The 8,133-nt window shown below is 46.8% G+C and overlaps 1 pseudogene across 1 annotated transcript; it reads right to left on the minus strand.

Annotated features, from left to right (window-relative positions):
- Window positions 1–591: 591 nt before the first annotated feature.
- Window positions 592–7,768, minus strand: LOC149355750 (uncharacterized; annotated as a pseudogene). The gene is made up of 3 exons (XR_016289355.1): window positions 7,574–7,768; window positions 2,708–2,825; window positions 592–2,644 (listed from the first exon to the last, which is right to left on the minus strand). The product of XR_016289355.1 is annotated as an uncharacterized LOC149355750 (transcript).
- Between the last annotated feature and the right edge of the window lie 365 nt (window positions 7,769–8,133).

Consider the following 8,133-nt stretch of genomic DNA (forward strand, 5'->3'; position numbering starts at 1 on the left):
GCCTGACTTGGAGCCTTTAAGAATCCATTTAAATCACTAATTTGCAATTTTGCAGGTAAAGGATGCTATTTCAAATCAATAAGCTCAGAAAGAACACTCAATCAATGAGGGGAATAATTTTGATACAGCAATTTCTCGACATACTCGCGGTGGCAAAAACATTCACTTGAATACAAATAAAACAAGCGCATTTAATCATGTTTTAAATCCTTTGCATGCCTTTGGAATCAGCTATAACCTTCAATAGTCAGATACAACTCAAGAACGAAGCAGCAGGTGCCCCTCAAAGGAGGCCCACCAACCAATAGCGTCCACTGATTCTTATGACGTCGTGGCTAATCCCTCGGAGTGGCAGATAAAAGGCAAGTAACCATGGCTTCATCCGATCAGCCACAGCATCATGGAAATTGGTTGCTGCCATTGGCTAGAGGGCCTCCTTTGTAGGGCATCTGCCGCTTTGTTCTTGAGTTGTCTGGCTGTATTTAACCCGGAAATTGCTCAACGCAAATGAATGGAGAGTTCTAATCTGATGCATTGCTTTCACATCACAGAGGCAGTTTTATGTGGTACATACATCAAGGACTTTATTCCAAACAAACAAGTTTTACTACACAAAGTACTAAAGCACAAGCAACAATGAACATTATACAATATATGGTACAAAACACTCATCCCATAATTTTTTTAACAAAATACACACAAAAACCTTTTAAAATGAAAAGTGCACACAATGAAAATCATAAGCGCAAGACTGCCACATGGAAAGAGTAAATGTCGTAATGAAACCCCATAAATATATTAAAAGACAAAATGACAAGATAATTCTTGCAAAAATCTAAAGCCCATGTCCAAAATTTAAAATCTGCAGTTTGCATACATCCCCTCTAAAAGTGTGGCACAGCTACGTTACAGAGCAACTCCAGCATTTTTTGTACCTTCTCAGATTTTACAGCTACTTCCATGATGTGTTCTCTGCAGTTTTATGGTCTTTTGTGCAAAATTTTGCAGTGGGGCTGTTGTTTTGTTGTGGTGCAAATGAATATTTAAGTTTTCCATTGCATGACCTCAGTCAGGCAGATTTCTATGGGCAGCCATGCGTGTGATGTCACTGGACACACAGACGTTGACCTTGGCTCTGCGTTTGTTAAATGACAGAATTTCGACCTTGCTTTTGGTCATTTCAAACAAATAATGACCTAAGCAGTCACATAGTTGCAGTTTATCCAGTCAGCACGCACGATAGGTTTTGTGGCAGTATCCATATGGCGTCATAGGTCTGTCTGTTGTGACGTCATCATTTACGTCTACTCGCTATTAGCAAAATGGTTTTTTGTACCAGATTTTTTGTAAGTTGCCCTTTGAAATAAGTGAAACTGGTCACCTTTCCTTAAGACCATTCATACTTATTACACAATTCAGCGAATATTACCTCATTGTTTATCTCCAAGTACATACATGGATGCATGGGCTCACAAAGTTTGTACAGCAGCACTGTAGGGTGCTTGTGAGCGCGTTTCAAGTGACTTGCGTCTCCAAACTCAACAACATCATAGCTACATGACATAACATATACGCTGCAGCTTCCATCAGTTGCAGTCAAAGACAGAATCCTTTCTGCCCTAAGGTAGACATCTCCCAGTTTCAGGGCTGTCGAATCCCACTTTGACGGAGCCAGATACTGCATGCTGTGGATGGTATGACCAGAAATTCTCACTCTATCATGCTCGACAATCTGGTCAAAAGCATCAGGGGTCAGCCTTCTCACAAGCTCACAAAGATGCTCAGGTACCCCTTTAGGCTTTCCAAGGGTTTGCAAAGCACCTGGTTTTTCTTGGTTTTTTGTCAGATGCAGCTGAACTTCTTGCGAGGCCATGCTCCTCAGCTCAAAAAATGTGCTTCTGAGTAAAACACGAGAAAAAATCTGGAAAGCCACTCCATTCGATGATGATATAAGCTTCAGAAGATGGCCCATGCTAGACTCATATGGAAAGCATGACAGTGCCTATAATGACCCATGAAGCAGCACACCTTTTGGTAGATGCAGCAGTGTATGAACATTTGATGTCATCTGTGCTCCACCATACTGGTAATCAATCGGTCATCACGACGAACTCCGTAAGCCTCAAAGTGCTCATATTGATGTCATCAGCGGTCACACAGGTTTTGCACAACATGTATAGTGCTGAACCAAAAAGTTCAAAATGTTTATAGTATTCGTCAGGCAAGACATCCTTCAAACAAGGCAGGCAGTAGTAGAAAACCCAACACTGCCACTCAGCTGCCTTCCAATATTTGCGGAGTTTCAGGGCACGTGGTGGCCTATTGAAGCACTGTGGCAGCTTAAGACCGCAGAGTCGTTCACTGACTATGGACTGCCGCGTGGGATCACCAATGTAGTATGGCTCACCAATGCCTGAAAGCCACAGCTCAGTAAACTGGCGGGCAACGCCAAGCATGGCACAGTGCATATAGTCTGGATTAAAGCTCCACACTATATCAAATCCTGGTACATTAACAAGTGGTGAGGGACCTTTCATACCACGAACTGTCCGCTGGGCTGTTGCAGCTTCCTTCATGTCCTTCAGCATACCCAGCTCATTGCGGTCCTCGACGACGCCTGCACTGACCGGCTATTTTACGCACCCTGCAAAATAAATAACGCCACTAGTTAGCCTCTTAAAAATATCACAATTAAATTTTAGTTTACCATTAATGCAAACTCCTGGGTGAAGGCACCGTGAGCAGCCATAGTAACCATTGAACTGCAGGACATTCTGCATTGCAGCCCTTGCAGGGGCGTCTGCCACGCAGCTAATGCAGTACACCTAGAAGAGATGGTGAGTCAACAGTGCATCAAATATGGAAAAGAATGAAAACACAGGAAAACATTTATCTAGAAGCATCTAGCTGCCACTGTCGTCCTTTACAAGACAAGACAGGACAAGAAGTGAAGGACAAGAGCAGTTGATTTGCTCTGGTTGCTGACCAGAATTGAGCCAAAAGTGATGCACGTAAATGAGTAGCTATGGAAAGGAAAATGATAGGTGTAACTTTAAGAGATTGGAAGCCGGCGGAGTGGGTGAGAGAACAAACGCGGGTTAATGACATCCTAGTCGAAATCAGGAGGAAGAAGTGGGCTTGGGCAGGGCATGTGATGCAAAGGCAAGATAACCGGTGGTCCTCAAGGGTAACGGAGTGGATTGCAAGAGAAGGCAAACGTAGCAGGGGGCGGCAGGAGGTCAGGTGGGCGGATGAGATTAAGAAGTTTGCGGGGAGGGGGGGGGGGGCACAAATGGCAAAGGACAGGTTTAATTGGAGAGACATGGGAGAGGCCTTTGCCCTGCAGTGGGCGCAGTCGGGCTGCTTCTGCTGCTGCTGCTGCTACTGTTGATGAAGATGATGATGATGAAATCAGCACTACAGGAAGTGCATTTAACATTTTTGAGAATATTGGAGGGGGGCAGCAAAACACAGACCGTAGGGCTACACAGGCTGCTATTGCCTAGCATACATTGCCACAGCTGTTGTCACATTTGGACCACAGGAGGGAATAAGGGTCAGAGAAGGATAACACCAAAGGGAATAATGGGCAGAGAGTGATAATGTGACCAGTGCTGAGCAGTTCCGGAGCGTTGCGATTGCTGGCTGTGCACTCTAGTGTCTGTCATCCGCACTGAGAATTCAGTATAACTATGGATCCTAGTTTTGCCTTGACTGTTTGGTGGTTATCATAAACAGAGTGAGTCTGCAGGGACTGCGTCCACACTGGGTGTTAAATCTTCCATTACTGTGCAGGAAAGAGGCCAACATTCTCAGGCAGCTGAAAAGGCTGGGGGCATCCCTCGATTACTCACTCTACACGTTTACAATTGATGAGGTGAGCCAGTTCTATCTTTCTGCATTGCTGCTGTTTTTGGTGCGGTATTCATTTGTTTATGAAGGTAGGTATTTAGTATTCCAGGCATATATTTTGCTGTCTTACGATTTATCGTAAAGAGAGTGTTTGCTAAAACCAAGTAAGTATCCAACCAGTTTTTCGAGCTTCAATAATTCGGACTTGCACGATATTTCGGACTTTGCTGAGGAACTGTCGTGCGCCTCATAGGAACATGTACATTTTCACAACTGGTATTTCAGACTTTGTCGAGTCCAAAAGTTCAATTTTTCTGACTAAAATAGGTGCCAACAATACTGTGCAGATCGTTATTCAACCAAAAGTTCGTTATTTTTGCCTAATATAGATGAGAGCGAGCATCACTGTCACAGCTGTGGTGTACTAGAACTGGGAAGTGTGTCGCCCATGGGCGGAGAGCGGGCCACTTCACCGATGAAAACTCAGGGTGGTATGAGAGGGCGCTGCGTGCAAGAGGAGTGGTGTGAGCTCTGAGCAGACAGCTTGGCGGGCCGCCTCCGTCGCCACAATTTGTGTGCAATATGTCATCACAGCGCAATATTTGGCGTGGTTACGAAGGCACTAGTTTGAAAATTTTGCTGCTTAGGTACCATAAGCTTCACCTCATATATATCGCACTGTGGCGGTTTGCGCCTAATGATCGTAGCTCTCTAGAAGTGTGGCTGGTGATAGCAAAAGAAAAAGTGTGTGCAGGAAGACAGCTATGACCAGCGTAGTAATATTGAATGCGGTTAAACTGCCGTGAAATGGCAGCAATTTTCTGAATGTATTGTGGGAATTTGACTTCTTGCACGTTTATGTAAATGCCATTATTATGATTCCTAGTTAGGTTATCGAATGTGCAGTTTTAAATGGGCTTTGCAGGTAGGGTAGCCTGCACGGAAATGTGTCTGTGTAATTCGTACACTTTGCATACTGACAGAGCTGTGGAGAAAGCACTTGGAGAAAGGAAGTAAACCAAGGGTGTTGGACGCCTTGTTTCACATTACTCAGGCCTTTAGGAGAGAGGGAGCTGCACTTCAGCCCACGTAAAGCTGTGCCTCTCTCCCCGGGTTTTCTAGTTGGTGCTAGAACCTTCCATTATTGGTCGCTGCATTGCCAAAGCCAAAGGGCAAGGAGAGGGGGGATCTGTGTGGTGGGGCATTACTGCGTCTGTCTTCAAGTGCATTTGAGAAAGGTCTATTTAGTCTCTTGCTTTGGCTCGCACGCTGAAAACGGTTAGCTGTAATCACGGTGGCCTTCCAGGAGCCAACGCAGGAAACAGCATGGAAGGGAGATGACACAAAAGACACTAACAGGCACTGAGGAGGACAACACACTCTACAATACAACATCCCTACTACATGCAATTAACTACCATGGCGTCTGCTGTAAAAGGTGTTCCATATGAGATAACGGCGGTTGGTTAATGAGTGAAACTGTGCAGATAAGTTCTGCTTGTTGAAAAACATCATTGCTGTACGAAAAGCGAGAAAAATTCTGGGATGTAAGTAATCTTGTGATAAACCGTATATTGTCACGTTGGTGTTAAGCGGCCGAGGGTCAACAGCGGCATAGTCCTGGACATGTGCTTCTACGGCATTTCTGTCAAACCCCTTCTTTCTCTTCTTGATGGGCGCTTTTGTCTGCATGAGCACTGGCGTCATTAGCCCGAACTGGGCGGAAAGCTGAGCTAGTTGGTAAACATTCATTATGAAAAATCGAGGCGCTGTGTCCCTTCTGTGTCGTGGTTTGTTAGCGCATGGATTTTTCATAATAAGCGCCGTGTCCCCTCTGTGTCGTTGTTTGTTAGCACCTGGATTTGTCATTATCCCCCCACCCCTACTCCGAAAGCACCGACCCGATGCTGAAACGAAAGCAAGGGGTATCGAGGAAAGTTAGGGTGTCCTTGCGTAGTAGGGCTTCAGGCGAACCACGTGGACCACCTTGGAGCGGGAGTGGCGTCGAGATTGTTGAGTTTCGTGAGGGACGACTTCATAATTCAGGGCTCCAAGGCATCGCACAATTCGGTGGGGACCGAAATAGCGGCGCAAGAGATTTTCACTCGGTCTTCGTCGTCGTACTGGGGACCAAACCCAGACAAGATCACCTGGGGGGGTATTCAACATGCCACATCCATATGTTGTAGCATTGCACGTCCTGGCCCTGTTGTCCTGAATGCGAAGCTGTGCGAGTTGGCTGGCAGCTCTGGTGTGTTGCAAGAAGGATGCAACGTCGTCACTGCATTGGGGGTTCTTGACATGAGGCAGCATAGCATCGAGTGTTGTCGTGACCTGATGTCCATAAACGAGGCTAAACGGCGTCATGTTGGTGGTTTTCTTGTATGGCTGTACTGTACGCGAACGTGACGTAGGGCAGGACGTTGTCCCAGGTTTTATGTTCCACGTCCACGTACATGAAAGCATGTTTGCAAGCGTCTTGTTTAGGCGTTTCGTCAATCCGTTAGTTTGGGGATGATAACAAGTCATTCTACAGTGACTGGTGTGACTGAAAACTAGAATATGGTGCAGTAGCTCAGAGGAAAAGGCAGCCCCTCTGTCAGTAATCAAAACTGTGGAGCACCATGACATAAGACGATTTGATAAACAGAGAACTGGGCTACTTTGAGGGTGGTGCTACTCGGAAGGGATTCTGTCTCTGCATAACTTGTGAGATAATGAGTGGCTACGATTATCCACCTTTTGCCGGAGCCTGGTGTAGGGAAGGGTCCGAGCAAGTCCATGCCGACTTGTTGAAACGCTTGCGAAGGCAGCTCAATGGGCTTGAGGAATCCGGCTGGCTTGACGGGCCGAACCTTATGGCGCTGGCAATCCCGGCAAGTGCGGACGTAATGTGGAACTTCAGGTCCCAGGCGAGGCCCATAGTGCTTGTCCTGAATTCTGGCTTGTGTTTTAGCAACACCAAGATGGCCGGCAGCCGTGAAGCATTTCGTTGCATAGGGTCACGGGGACAACCAGCAGCAAGTATTGCCTAGTGTTGGCAGCGAAATTCTTCATGAAGGGAACACTGTTACATATCCAGAGAGACAACAAAGCACGCCTGAAGGCTTTAGGAACTCTCCTGCTGGCACCTTCAAGATAACAAATGACATCGCAGAGAGCGTGGTTGGTGCGTTGATGCTCGGTGAAATCGTTTGTATGTATTCCATTCAGGAGCAGTTCCTCGTCATCAGCAGTGTCGTCAGCACCGTCATCTGGAGCTGGTTGCTCGGAAGCACTAGATAAGCAGTCTGCGTCTGCATGTGTGCAACCGTATTTATAAATGACAGTGATATCGAACTCTTCAAGTCGAATGCTCCATCGTGCGTAGCGGCCTGAGGGATCCGTTCTGCGTCATCCTAGACACTGTGGAGAATTCGGTTGGAGAGGTTGAGTTCGTGTAACAGCAGAGGCAGGTGCATCGTAATGTGGGTTCGGCTTGGACGGAATGAAACAACGTGTGATGGCAGCGTAGCTGAGATTGGGGTGCTGTGGCTGGCTGCACAGGACCTGAGAGAGGTAGTGGTATACTCGTACCTAAAGCTTGTTGCACCTCCTCGCGCACAAGGTCAGCAAGTGTGGAAACCTGAGGCCGTACGTTAGCCGCAAAGAGCTTCGCCGGCTGTTCCTGCGCGATGGATCAAATAATCTCACGTAGAGATTCTGCTGAATTCATCGTCGCCCCCTCCACAGTGGCCGTGAGCATCGATGCTGTTCTGCAGTCGTAATGCCGGGCCATCATGTCAAGAGGCTTTTTGATGGAGCTCGCCTCCTTCGTGAAGTCAGCTACAGTCACTGGAGGACTTCGAGCCAGGCCGGCGAACAGCTGCTCCTTGACCCCTTTCATCAGGAAGCTGACCTTCCTCTCCTCCGACATGCTTGAGTCTGCACATTGGAAGAGTCTTCATTTCCTCGACATGCACCATCACACTCTCGTCGTGGCATTGATTTCAGGCTTGCAAAAGCATGTCAGCCTTCTCCTTGCGTAATGTGCTGTCCTTGAAGACTTGGAGGAACTCGGTTTTGAACGTGTCCCACGTTCGAAGGCAAGATTAATTGTTGATAAACCAGGTCCTTGCGTAGTCTTTGAGGGCGAAATAAACATGACGCATCTTGCAGTCAGCGCCCCAACCATTGTTCAGGAGGTAGGCCTTGCAATCAGCGACTTCCCTGGTGGTGTGGCGTGTCTACCTTAGGTATTTGGCCTGGGCTTGAATTAAAAATTGACAAAAATTTGGGTGG

This window comes from Amblyomma mixtum, chromosome 3 (assembly GCF_055824585.1).
Source record: "Amblyomma mixtum isolate Tamu chromosome 3, ASM5582458v1, whole genome shotgun sequence".
Lineage (NCBI taxonomy): Eukaryota > Metazoa > Arthropoda > Arachnida > Ixodida > Ixodidae > Amblyomma > Amblyomma mixtum.